The sequence below is a fragment of the Oncorhynchus mykiss genome, chromosome 26 (genome assembly GCF_057628025.1).
Source record: "Oncorhynchus mykiss isolate SJ-2025 chromosome 26, ASM5762802v1, whole genome shotgun sequence".
NCBI classification, from domain to species: domain Eukaryota; kingdom Metazoa; phylum Chordata; class Actinopteri; order Salmoniformes; family Salmonidae; genus Oncorhynchus; species Oncorhynchus mykiss.
The window spans coordinates 40,980,356-40,993,996 of NC_143047.1; the positions used below are offsets into that span (position 1 = coordinate 40,980,356).

Here is a 13,641-nt window from a genome sequence, read left to right on the forward strand (position 1 = left end):
ACTGGGACTGAGATTGTTTAGACATAGAGAGATAATAAACCACTGCATAAAAGCTGTGACCAAGTCCATCTGACGTACACTGGGACTGAGATTGTTTAGACATAGAGAGATAATAAACCACTGCATAAAAGCTGTGACCAAATCCATCTGACGTACACTGGGACTGAGATTGTTTAGACATAGAGAGATAATAAACCACTGCATAAACCAAAAGGCATAAAAGCTGTGACCAAGTCCATCTGACGTACACTGGGACTGAGATTGTTTAGACATACAGAGATAATAAACCACTGCATAAACCAAAACGCATAAAAGCTGTGACCAAGTCCATCTGACGTACACTGGGACTGAGATTGTTTAGACATAGAGAGATAATAAACTCTCAACGTTTGGTGGAAAACAAGTGGAGGTTGTTAAAATGAAAAGTCTTTAAAAAATTGTTGTTAAAAGTGAAAGTAATCTTTAGGGGATGACACATTGTGTGAGAAAATGGCTTTCAAATCATCTCTCCCGGAGGAAGATCTGTCCTGTGACATATTCCAGGATCCTGTCATTCTGTTTTGTAGCCTGTCTGGATTTATGGTGTAAAAGGGAAGGAATCTCCAGAATGTCCAGTTTTCAGAGGAAGTTCCTCAATGGAGCCACCTATGAACCTGGCTTTGAGGAACCTGTGTGAGGCCTTCTTACAGGAGAGAAGTCGAAAAGCTTTAGCGGGGTCTGAGGTAGGGTTTAATAGCTTCCCCAGAAATGTGCCTCCATCCCGGTACCACCCAGTATTCCTGCTCAAACCGTAAACGATATTTAAAAGAATATAATGCCATCAGAAAAAACAGACATAATTATACCAGTGAAAATGTTGAAATGTACTCATGAATCTAAACATTTCTTGTTGCATTTGTTGCAATTTAATAATCAACTCTAAGTTCTCTCAAAGTCAACAAAATATTTCATTGATGTAGGACGGGCGTCGAGCCGTCGCGTGTTGCCTACACATGGAAGCCACGCAATAAAGTTCTGTTTTCTACTGGAGACGTTATGTTGAGCAGCCTAAATATGTTAGGCTGCTAATTGTGTGATCTAATATATGAATGAAGCCTGAGAGTCGACATGTCCATTTCACGTAACTACTGTATTCGCGTGTACATATTTAGTATTTTTGTATTAGTGAGGCATGGAAATGGTGTAGTATTATGTGTAGTAAATGGTGTAGTATTATGTGTAGTAAATGGTGTAGTATTATGTGTAGTAAATGGTGTAGTAGTATGTGTAGTAAATGGTGTAGTATTATGTGTAGTAAATGGTGTAGTAAATGGTGTAGTATTATGTGTAGTAAATGGTATAGTAGTATGTGTAGTAAATGGTGTAGTATTGTGTGTAGTAAATGGTGTAGTATTATGTGTAGTAAATGGTGTAGTATTATGTGTAGTAAATGGTGTAGTATTATGTGTAGTAAATGGTGTAGTATTGTGTGTAGTAAATGGTGTAGTATTATGTGTAGTAAATGGTGTATTATTATGTGTAGTAAATGGTGTAGTAGTATGTGCAGTAAATGGTGTATTATTAGTCCACAGTCCCCATCAGTCTCTCTAGTTTCACAGGAACTCCAAGTAGGACAAACATGATCTGAAAATCTGTGATGGAATCAACATGACAAGGTTGTCCAAAGTTGAAGAAATATAAATATATATATTTTTTACCTTTATTTAACTCAGCAAGTCAGTTATAAACAAATTCTTATTTACAATGACGGCCTAGGAACAGTGGGTTAACTGCCTTGTTCAGGGGCAGAACGACAGATGTTTTACCTTGTCAGCTCGGGGATTTGATCCAGCAACCTTTTGGTCACTGTCCCAACACTTTAACCAATAGGCTACCTGCTGCCAAATAAATGGGGGGGGGTCTGGACCTTTCTGGACCCGGTCAAAGAGGTCTGGACATTTCTGGACCGGGTCAAAGAGGTCTGGACCTTTCTGGACCGGGTCAATGAGGTCTGGACCTTTCTGGACCGGGTCAAAGAGGTCTGGACCTTTCTGGACCGGGTCAAAGAGGTCAGCAACTTTCTGGACCAGGTCAAAGAGGTCTGGACCTTTCTGGACCGGGTCAAAGAGGTCTGGACCTTTCTGGACCAGGTCAAAGAGGTCAGCAACTTTCTGGAGGACTTTGTTGAAAACTACTTACAAGTCGACGTGGCTGTCTGTGTCAAGTCCAAGTTAAATTCATCCAGGAGAAAAAACATCAGAACTGGAGACATTTTGCCAAAAGTGTGATGAGGTGAATGTCCGTTTTGACCCCAGAAGGCTCAGAATCGTCCTCTCAGGGGCCTGTCTCTATGTCAAGATGGCCAAAGGATTCTTTCAGAAGATGGCGGCTGCCTTCTGCACTGATGAGCTCACCATCATGAAGTCTGGAGCAAGAAAGTACTTCCAAGAGCAGGAGAGCATATTTGTATCCATGGCGATGAACGAGCATGGATGTGTGGTGTTTCTGCAGGAGGATTACATACTGGAGAACAAGTGTGTGAGTGTTATGAGTCGGCTACCAAGGGGACAAGAGAGAGTGAAGGAGAACGTTTTCACCAAGGTCAAAGGTCAGTGAATATGAAAGTGTGTGAGGTAGAAGACAATGTAAGGTCTAAATGTACACAAGTTTTATTATGGTGTTGATGTTTTTCCTGCCGTTTCTTCCACCCAATAGACGTCTTTATGGGACCCAGCGATGGAAGCTTTGGCAATGAGAACTTTGTCATTAAGGGAGAGGAGTTTGCTCCAACTGTGTTCCAGCTGTGTGCAGAGATCCCCCAGGCTGTGAGTCGTACCCGGCACTGGGTTGAAAACTTTATCATGAAGGAGCAAACTGAGAGAATCATCAAGGACCAAGACCACAATGTTGATAATGAGGCTAATGTCCTGTACAGAAAAGCTTCCAACATAAAAGGGCAGAAGAGAAATTGAGTTATTGAGAAAAGAACTGAAAGGTGACTATTATATGTTCTCATCTGTATGAATGAAATATATAAATAAATTAAAGTATTAACATCAGTGAGATCTGAAATAATTAGTTTAAATAAATACAGTGCCTTGCGAAAGTATTCGGCCCCCTTGAACTTTGCGACCTTTTGCCACATTTCAGGCTTCAAACATAAAGATATAAAACTGTATTTTTTTGTGAAGAATCAACAACAAGTGGGACACAACCATGAAGTGGAACGACATTTATTGGATATTTCAAACTTTTTTAACAAATCAAAAACTGAAAAATTGGGCGTGCAAAATTATTCAGCCCCCTTAAGTTAATACTTTGTAGCGCCACCTTTTGCTGCGATTACAGCTGTAAGTCGCTTGGGGTATGTCTCTATCAGTTTTGCACATCGAGAGACTGACATTTTTTCCCATTCCTCCTTGCAAAACAGCTCGAGCTCAGTGAGGTTGGATGGAGAGTTCTTTCCACAGATTCTCGATTGGATTCAGGTCTGGACTTTGACTTGGCCATTCTAACACCTGGATATGTTTATTTTTGAACCATTCCATTGTAGATTTTGCTTTATGTTTTGGATCATTGTCTTGTTGAAAGACAAATCTTCGTCCCAGTCTGAGGTCTTTTGCAGACTCCATCAGGTTTTCTTCCAGAATGGTCCTGTATTTGGCTCCATCTATCTTCCCATCAATTTTAACCATCTTCCCCGTCCCTGCTGAAGAAAAGCAGGCCCAAACCATGATGCTGCCACCACCATGTTTGACAGTGGGGATGGTGTGTTCAGGGTGATGAGCTGTGTTGCTGTTACGCCAAACATAACGTTTTGCATTGTTGCCAAAAAGTTCCATTTTGGTTTCATCTGACCAGAGCACCTTCTTCCACATGTTTGGTGTGTCTCCCAGGTGGCTTGTGGCAAACTTTAAACAACACTTTTTATGGATATCTTTAAGAAATGGCTTTCTTCTTGCCACTCTTCCATAAAGGCCAGATTTGTGCAATATACGACTTTACGATTGTTGTCCTATGGACAGAGTCTCCCACCTCAGCTGTAGATCTCTGCAGTTCATCCAGAGTGATCATGGGCCTCTTGGCTGCATCTCTGATCAGTCTTCTCCTTGTATGAGCTGAAAGTTTAGAGGGACGGCCAGGTCTTGGTAGATTTGCAGTGGTCTGATACTCCTTCCATTTCAATATTATCGCTTGCACAGTGCTCCTTGGGATGTTTAAAGCTTGGGAAATCTTTTTGTATCCAAATCCGGCTTTAAACTTCTTCACAACAGTATCTCGGACCTGCCTGGTGTGTTCCTTGTTCTTCATGATGCTCTCTGCACTTTTAACGGACCTCTGAGACTATCACAGTGCAGGTGCATTTATACGGAGACTTGATTACACACAGGTGGATTGTATTTATCATCATTAGTCATTTAGGTCAACATTGGATCATTCAGAGATCCTCACTGAACTTCTGGAGAGAGTTTGCTGCACTGAAAGTAAAGGGGCTGATTAATTTTGCACGCCCAATTTTTCAGTTTTTGATTTGTTAAAAAAGTTTGAAATATCCAATAAATGTCGTTCCACTTCATGATTGTGTCCCACTTGTTGTTGATTCTTCACAAAAAAATACAGTTTTATATCTTTATGTTTGAAGCCTGAAATGTGGCAAAAGGTCGCAAAGTTCAAGGGGGCCGAATACTTTCGCAAGGCACTGTATTTTATCTTTATTTAACTAGGCAAGTCAGTTAAGCATAAATTCTTATTTACAATGACAGCCTACCCCAGCCAAATCCAGATGACCCTGGGCCAATTGTGCACGGTCCTTTGGGACTCCCAATCACAGCTGGATATGACTCAGCCTGGATTTGAACCAGGGACTGTAGTGACACCCCTTATACTGAGATGCAGTGCCATAGACAGCTGCACCACTCAGGAGCCCATACTGAAGGAATATGTACAGAATTTATACTTTTTTAATGACAGCATTTGTTGTGTCATGAATTGTTCACTAAAATACCAAACTGTCTCTCTTCTGTCCAGGTGACACCATAGTGCCGACACACTGGGACGACATGAAGGGTTCCCTCTTAAAGTTGGTCAATCTGTCTCCAAGATTCAGGGACTACAAGGATGTGAAGACGGGGACCAACCTGACCATGGTTAAAGTATGTTCACGTTAAGGTTCATGGAAACTTAGGATCATGTTGTTACTGGAGAATATTGGAGTTAAAAGCAAGAGGTTGTGTAAATTGATACTTGAATTTCACTACCTAGCTTTTGTCTAAATTTTGTCTAAACCAGTTGAAGATGTCAGTTGTTATTTCCTTACTGTCCATAAAATCCTTTGTGGCACTTCAGTAAAAAATATATCACTTTCAAACTTTTTGTTGTACGTTTTCTCATATTGGTAGAATGAACAAGTCCAGAACGAGACACTCAAATTCAATCAAATGTATTTATAAAGCACTTCTCACATCAGCTGATGTCAAAAAGAGCTGTACAGAAACCCAGCCTAAAACCCCAAACAGGATCTTACTTTGCCGTATACCCATTGTTTTCACCAAGAGGACACGTCCCACCTGATGCACAAGGGTTCAAGCGCATGTACCTGGCCAGGGTTCTTGTTGGAGACGACACTCAGAGACACCCTGGCTGGAGTATTCCCCCTGACAAACCTTTAGGGAGGTGTAGTGCATTTACCTGGCCAGGGTTCTTGTTGGAGACGACACTCAGAGACACCCAGGCTGGAGTATTCCCCCTGACAAACCTTTAGGGAGGTGTAGTGCATGTACCTGGCCAGGGTTCTTGTTGGAGACGACACTCAGGGACACCCAGGCTGGAGTATTCCCCCTGACAAACCTTTAGGGGGGTGTAGTGCATGTACCTGGCCAGGGTTCTTGTTGGAGACGACACTCAGAGACACCCAGGCTGGAGTATTCCCCCTGACAAACCTTTAGGGAGGTGTAGTGCACGTACCTGGCCAGGGTTCTTGTTGTAGACGACACTCAGAGACACCCAGGCTGGAGTATTCCCCCTGACAAACCTTTAGGGAGGTGTAGTGCATGTACCTGGCCAGGGTTCTTGTTGGAGACGACACTCAGAGACACCCAGGCTGGAGTATTCCCCCTGACAAACCTTTAGGGAGGTGTAGTGCATGTACCTGGCCAGGGTTCTTGTTGGAGACGACACTCAGAGACACCCAGGCTGGAGTATTCCCCCTGACAAACCTTTAGGGAGGTGTGCAGACTTGTACGACAGTGTCACAGAAACACCTCCAATCCAACCACGTTTTTAATCTTCAATGATGTGCAGGATTATCCAGAGTTCCTTATAACATAATGCAAATGTATTTCATATATCTATTTAAATGTCTTTAAAGTTACAGCCATGTATGTGATTAGACAACATTAGCCAGCCCTGATACAGGCCATTACTGGTTTAACTTGGGTTACAAATCTACTGCTTTGAGGATAATAATAAAATAAACTATTTTGTGTGGGTAGTGGGTAGTTGGGTAACCTATTGTGTCAGCAAAAAAAATCTTAATTTCCATTTTCTCTGTATAATGAATTAATAAATAACTATTCTGCTCTACGGAAAGATCTCCAATCTCCTGTGTTTGATTAATGTTCAGTTACAGTCGGTTTGTAGACATTTATCTATGCTCTTTTTAATGATTCCCCAGTTACTGAATCTTTGTGTTGCTGTTAAATCTGAATTGCTGATTACATTTTGATACTTTCACAATCTGATCTGGGGCCTTTGCAGAGCTGTGATAGTACAGCCTCCTAACCTGAAGGGGGCCCCATTGGTCAAATGATGAATGACAAAACCTTATCTTGTCTATCCATATGGAAACACACACACACACACACACACACACACACACACACACACACACAGACACACACACACTAGAACTTCAAGTACATAAACTCAAACACAGGCTGGTGGTGCAGTGCTGCAGTCATTTGTAATCCTAGGACTTCAGTTTGCATATAATATAGTGTAAATGCATTGTAACAACTTTGTAAAGGAGTTTGGCTGCGGTGGCAGGGAACCAAACCTGGGTTAACTGCTTGGAAGGTAGCGATGCTCACCACTATACCACCACCATATGACTGAAGGTAACCAGCAGTGGAGCTGATGGCATTTGGAAGGTAGCTATGCTCACCACTATACCACCACCACCTGACTGAAGGTAACCAGCAGTGGAGCTGATGGCATTTGCCAAGTCTTTCCAGTGTGAGGGGGGGGGGGGGGGGGGGGTCTTTAGGCAGGAGCCCAGTTGACTGAGCTGACATCCATGTCTACACAACACAGACAGGATGTTCTACAGAGCCCAAGGAGAGAATGTCTGTTCTGTTCTGTTCAGTGTGATGGGACACAACAAATAGGGAGACCGAGGAGCATCATTGGGTCCATATCCACCATTACTAATACAGTAGCCTTGGTCTCAGACAGAAGAAGTCACATTGAACAGTGGGTTTAGTGAGGAGGTTCTGGGGAACAAATGCCCAGGTCCACAGTAAACTCCTGACATCATACAAAACAATACAATGGTTAAATTGCAGTAGTAGAAATCACATGTCTCAACCCACTGGGCACACACTGGTTGAATCAATGTTGTTTCAATGTAATTTGTCAACGTATTGCGACATGTAATCAACGTGGAAAGTACACTGAATTTGAAAAAGGTTGTCAACCAGTACAGCAGAGATCATCAACCAGTACAGCAGAGATCATCAACCAGTACAGCAGAGATCATCAACCAGTACAGCAGAGATCATCAACCAGTACAGCAGGGATCATCAACCAGTACAGCAGGGATCATCAACCAGTACAGCAGAGATCATCAACCAGTACAGCAGAGATCATCAACCAGTACAGCAGGGATCATCAACCAGTACAGCAGGGATCATCAACCAGTACAGCAGAGATCATCAACCAGTACAGCAGAGATCATCAACCAGTACAGCAGAGATCATCAACCAGTACAGCAGAGATCATCAACCAGTACAGCAGAGATCATCAACCAGTACAGCAGGGATCATCAACCAGTACAGCAGAGATCATCAACCAGTACAGCAGGGATCATCAACCAGTACAGCAGAGATCATCAACCAGTACAGCAGAGATCATCAACCAGTACAGCAGAGATCATCAACCAGTACAGCAGAGATCATCAACCAGTACAGCAGAGATCATCAACCAGTACAGCAGAGATCATCAACCAGTGCAGCAGAGATCATCAACCAGTACAGCAGGGATCAACAACCAGTACAGCAGAGATCATCAACCAGTACAGCAGAGATCATCAACCAGTACAGCAGAGGTCATCAACCAGTACAGCAGAAGTCATCAACCAGTACAGCAGAAGTCATCAACCAGTACAGCAGAGATCATCAACCAGTACAGCAGAGATCATCAACCAGTACAGCAGGGATCATCAACCAGTACAGTAGGGATCATTTAATTTTTTTATTGTTTTATTCACCTTTAGTTAACCAGGTAGGCAGATTGAGAACAAGTTCTCATTTACAACTGCGACCTGGCCAAGATAAAGCAAAGCAGTTCACAGTATTGTTTCTTATTGATGGCGGTTAAGATAATGTTTAGAACCTTGAGCGTGGCTGAGGTGCACCCCTAACCAGCCCTGGAACCAGATTGCATAGCGGAGAAGGTACGGTGGGATTCGAAATGGTCGGTGATCTGTTTGTTAACTTGGCTTTCGAAGACCTTAGAAAGGCAGGCAGGGTAGGATAGATTTAGGTCTGTAACAGTTTGGGTCAAGAGTGTCATAACCGCAGCTGCTTTCCAATATTTGGGAATCTCAGATGACACGAAAGAGGTTGAACAGGCTAGTAATAGGGGTTGCAACAATTTCAGGCAGATCATTTTAGAAAGAGAGGGTCCAGATTGTCTAGCCCAGCTGATTTGTGGGAGTCCAGATTTTGCAGCTCTTTCAGAACATCAGCTATCTGGATTTGGGAGAAGGAGAAATGTGGAAGGCTTGGACGAGTTGCTGTGGGGGGTGCAGTGCTGTTGACCAGCGTATCGGTGGCCAGGTGGAAAGCACGGCCAGCCGTAGAAAAATGCTTGTTGAATTTCTCAATTATAGTGGATTTATCGGTGGTGACAGAGTTTCCTAACCTCAGTGCAGTGGGCAGCTGCGAGGAGGTGCATTATTCTCCATGGACTTTACAATGTCCCAGAACTTTTTTGAGTTCGTGTTGCAGGAAGCACATTTCTGCTTGAAAAACCTAGCCTTAGCTTTTCTAACTGCCTGTGTATATTGGTTTCTAACTTCACTAAAAAGTCGCTTTTAACGGGGGCTGTTCGATGCTAATGCAGAACGCCACAGGATGTTTTTGTGTTGGTTAAGGGCAGTCAGGTCTGGAGAGAACCAAGGGCTATATCTGTTCTTGGTTCTAAATTTCTTGAATGGGGCATGCTTATTTAAGATGGTGAGGAAGGCATTTTTTTTAAAATAACCAGGCGTCCTCTACTGATGGGATGAGGTCGATATCCTTCCAGGATACCCGGGCCAGGTCGATTAGAAAGGCCTGCTCGCAGAAGTGTTTCAGGGAGCGTGTGACAGTGATGAGTGGAAGTCGTTTGACCGCTGACCCATTACGGATGCAGGCAATGAGGCAGTGATCGCTGAGATCTTGGTTGAAAACAGCAGAGGTGTATTTAGAGGGAAAGTTGGTTAGGATGATATCTATGATGGTGCCCGTGTTTACGGCTTTGGTGTTGTACCCGGTAGGTTCATTGATAATTTGTGTGAGATTGAGGGCATCAATTGTAGGATGGCCGGGGTGTTAAGCATGTCACAGTTTAGGTCACTTAGCAGCACGAGTTCTGAAGATAAATAGGGGGCAATCAATTCACATATGGCATCCAGAGCACAGCTGGGGGCAGAGGGTGGTCTATAGCAGGCCGCAACGGTGAGAGACTTGTTTTTAGAGAGGTGGATTTTTAAAAGTAGAAGTTCAAATTGTTTGGGTACAGACCTGGATAGTAGGACAGAACTCTGCAGGTTATCTCTGCAGTAGCTTGCAACACCGCCCCCTTTGGCCGTTCTATCTTGTCTGAAAATGTTGTAGTTATGGATCATCAAACAGTACAGCAGGGATCATCAACTAGATTCAGCTGCAGGATGATTTTTTATTGAGTGGCTGGTCAGGAGGCCAGAGCACACAATTTGGTTGGGGAACCCTGCAGTACTGTTTTCCTCTCATTTCAACCAGTGCAGTGGAGATTGAAATTAGGTAAAAATGTCACCTTAAATACATTGACTCAGGGCCAGATTCAATCAGTTCTGCCTTAACCTGCGATAACCGACAACAGCATAGCAGTTTCTTTGTTTTTTATTTTAGTGACGTCGGAGGTGTCCAATCAGCAAACGGCTCCTGGCGTTATACCTATCGCGGACATTGCCATTGGATGTGCTGAGTTGCATTAGTAATAACCCCATGTAGCTTTGTTACAAGTTGGAACACAAGAATGTGTGTTGTAATAATCTACACCTCCATTAGGCTGACATACACTGATATACACGCATGACCAACAGTACATGGACACTTCTTCGAACATCTCATTCCAAATTCATCAATATTAATATGGAGTTGGTCCCCCCCTTTAATGCACAGGGAACTGGTACATCATCAGTACCTGTCCAATCTTTACAAAGTCTCATCTTTCCCCTCTTAGGGATCCGATCCCGTTACCGGGATCATCCGGTGAAGTTGGAGTGCGCCAAATTCAAATGACAAAATAGTAATATTAAACATTCATGAACATACAAGTGTCCTACATCATTTAAAAGCTTAACTTCTTCTTAATCCAACCACGTTGTCAGATTTCAAAAAGGCTTTACGGTGAAAGCATACCATGCAATTATCTGAGAACAGCGTCCCACATCAAAATACTTTTTCAAACCAGCACAGGAGTCACAAAAATCACAAATATTGATTAAACATATCACTTACCTTTGAAGATCTTCCTCTGTTTGCAATGCCAAGGGGCCCAGCTACACAATGAATGGTTGTTTCGTTCGATAAAGTCCTTCTTTATATCCCAAAAAGTATGCTTATGTGGCGCCATTGATTTCAGCAATTCACTCGATCAACATGCATACAAACAAATCCAAAAAGTTTCCGGTAAAGTTCGTCCAAACAAGTCAAACGATGTTTCTAATTAATCCTCAGGTACTCTAATATCTAAATAAACTATACAATTTAATATGGAGAATAGTATGTTCAATAGGGAAGATAAATAATGAAAAGCACGCACCTCATTCACGCACACAACAAGACTACTTTTCTAATGAGGGACACCTTGGAAAAACTACAACTACTTGTTCATTGTTCAAGAAACAAGCCTGAAAGCCTTTCTAAAGACTGTTGACATCTAGTGGAAGCCATAGAAACTGCAATCTGGGTCCTTTTTATTTGTATGTCCCATAGGCTAGCATTGAAATGGCCTGTGACCTCCAGAAAAATGATCCGGATGGATTGTCCTTGGGTTTTCGCCTGCCATATCAGTTCTGTTATACCCACACACATTATCTTAACAGTTCTAGAAGCTTCAGAGTGTTTTCTATCCAATGCTACCGATTATATGCATATCCTAGCTTCTGGGCCTGAGTAACAGGCAGTTGACTTTGGGCACGTCAGTCATCTGAACTTCCGAACACTGCCCCCTAGCCCTAAGAGGAGACAGAGGACATCAAGACACTGTTTTGGAATCAGTAAAAAAGCTATTGGGTCTGTCATATTTCTGCAGGGGACATTGAGTCACTGATTAGGGGTCAGTGAAAAAGCTGTTGAGACTAAAGAGGGGGCTTAGTACATGACCAAAAGTATGTCGACACCTGCTAGTCGAACATCTCATTCCAAAATCATGGGCATTAATATTTTTTATTTTTATTTATTTCACCTTTATTTAACCAGGTAGGCTAGTTGAGAACAAGTTCTCATTTGCAACTGCGACCTGGCCAAGATAAAGCATAGCAGTATGAGCAGACAACACAGAGTTACACATGGAGTAAACAATTAACAAGTCAATAACACAGTAGAAAACAAAGGGGAGTCTATATACAATGTGTGCAAAAGGCATGAGGTAGGCGAATAATTACAATTTTGCAGATTAACACTGGAGTGATAAATGATCAGAAGGTCATGTACAGGTAGAGATATTGGTGTGCAAAAGAGCAGAAAAATAAATAAACAAAAACAGTATGGGGATGAGGTAGGTGAAAATGGGTGGGCTATTTACCAATAGACTATGTACAGCTGCAGCGATCGGTTAGCTGCTCAGATAGCTGATGTTTGAAGTTGGTGAGGGAGATAAAAGTCTCCAACTTCAGCGATTTTTGCAATTCGTTCCAGTCACAGGCAGCAGAGTACTGGAACGAAAGGCGGCCAAATGAGGTGTTGGCTTTAGGGATGATCAGTGAGATACATCTGCTGGAGCGCGTGCTACGGATGGGTGTTGCCATCGTGACCAGTGAGCTGAGATAAGGCGGAGCTTTACCTAGCATGGATTTGTAGATGACCTGGAGCCAGTGGGTCTGGCGACGAATATGTAGCGAGGGCCAGCCGACTAGAGCATACAAGTCGCAGTGGTGGGTGGTATAAGGTGCTTTAGTGACAAAACGGATGGCACTGTGATAGACTGCATCCAGTTTGCTGAGTAGAGTGTTGGAAGCCATTTTGTAGATGACATCGCCGAAGTCGAGGATCGGTAGGATAGTCAGTTTTACTAGGGTAAGCTTGGCGGCGTGAGTGAAGGAGGCTTTGTTGCGGAATAGAAAGCCGACTCTTGATTTGATTTTCGATTGGAGATGTTTGATATGAGTCTGGAAGGAGAGTTTGCAGTCTAGCCAGACACCTAGGTACTTATAGATGTCCACATATTCTAGGTCGGAACCATCCAGGGTGGTGATGCTAGGCGGGCATGCGGGTGCAGGCAGCGATCGGTTGAAAAGCATGCATTTGGTTTTACTAGCGTTTAAGAGCAGTCGGAGGCCACGGAAGGAGTGTTGTATGGCATTGAAGCTTGTTTGGAGGTTAGATAGCACAGTGTCCAATGGAGTTGGTCCCCTCCCTTTGATTCTATAACAGCCTCCACTCTTCTGGGAAGGCTTTCCACTTGATGTTGGAACATTGCTGCAGGGAAAAACACGAAAGCTTTTTCCAGCTAGCCAAATAGGCTAAGGATAATAACACTGAAGCTTTTTACAGCTAGCCAAATAGGCTAAGGCTAACAACACTGAAGCTTTTTACAGCTAAACAAATAGGCTAAGGCTAATAACACTGAAGCTTTTTACAGCTGTATTGGTGGGTATAAGGCAGAGTTGAGTGAAGCGGCTTGACCACGCCCTTAAAAATGAAAATGTAATATTACAGGTTGTCACGTCCTGACCTTAGTTATCTTTGTTTTCTTTATTATTTTGGTTAGGTCAGGGTGTGACGAGGGTGGTTTGTGTGTTTTTGTCTTGTCCAGGTTTTTTTTTGTATATCTATGGGGTTTTGGTTTGTCTAGGTAAATGTAGGTCTATGGTGGCCTGAATTGGTTCCCGATCAGAGGCAGCTGTTTATCGTTGTCTCTGATTGGGGATCCTATTTAGGTTGCCATTTTGGTTTGGTGGGTTATTGTCTATGTGTA

General features: G+C 42.9%; 1 long non-coding RNA gene across 1 annotated transcript; it reads left to right on the forward strand.

Moving 5' to 3' along the window:
- The first annotated feature begins 2,694 nt into the window (after positions 1–2,694).
- Positions 2,695–6,576, forward strand: LOC149971478 (uncharacterized). Its single transcript, XR_016492219.1, has 2 exons — positions 2,695–2,974; positions 5,008–6,576. It is a non-coding gene; the product is annotated as an uncharacterized LOC149971478 (long non-coding RNA).
- The last annotated feature ends 7,065 nt before the right edge of the window (positions 6,577–13,641 follow it).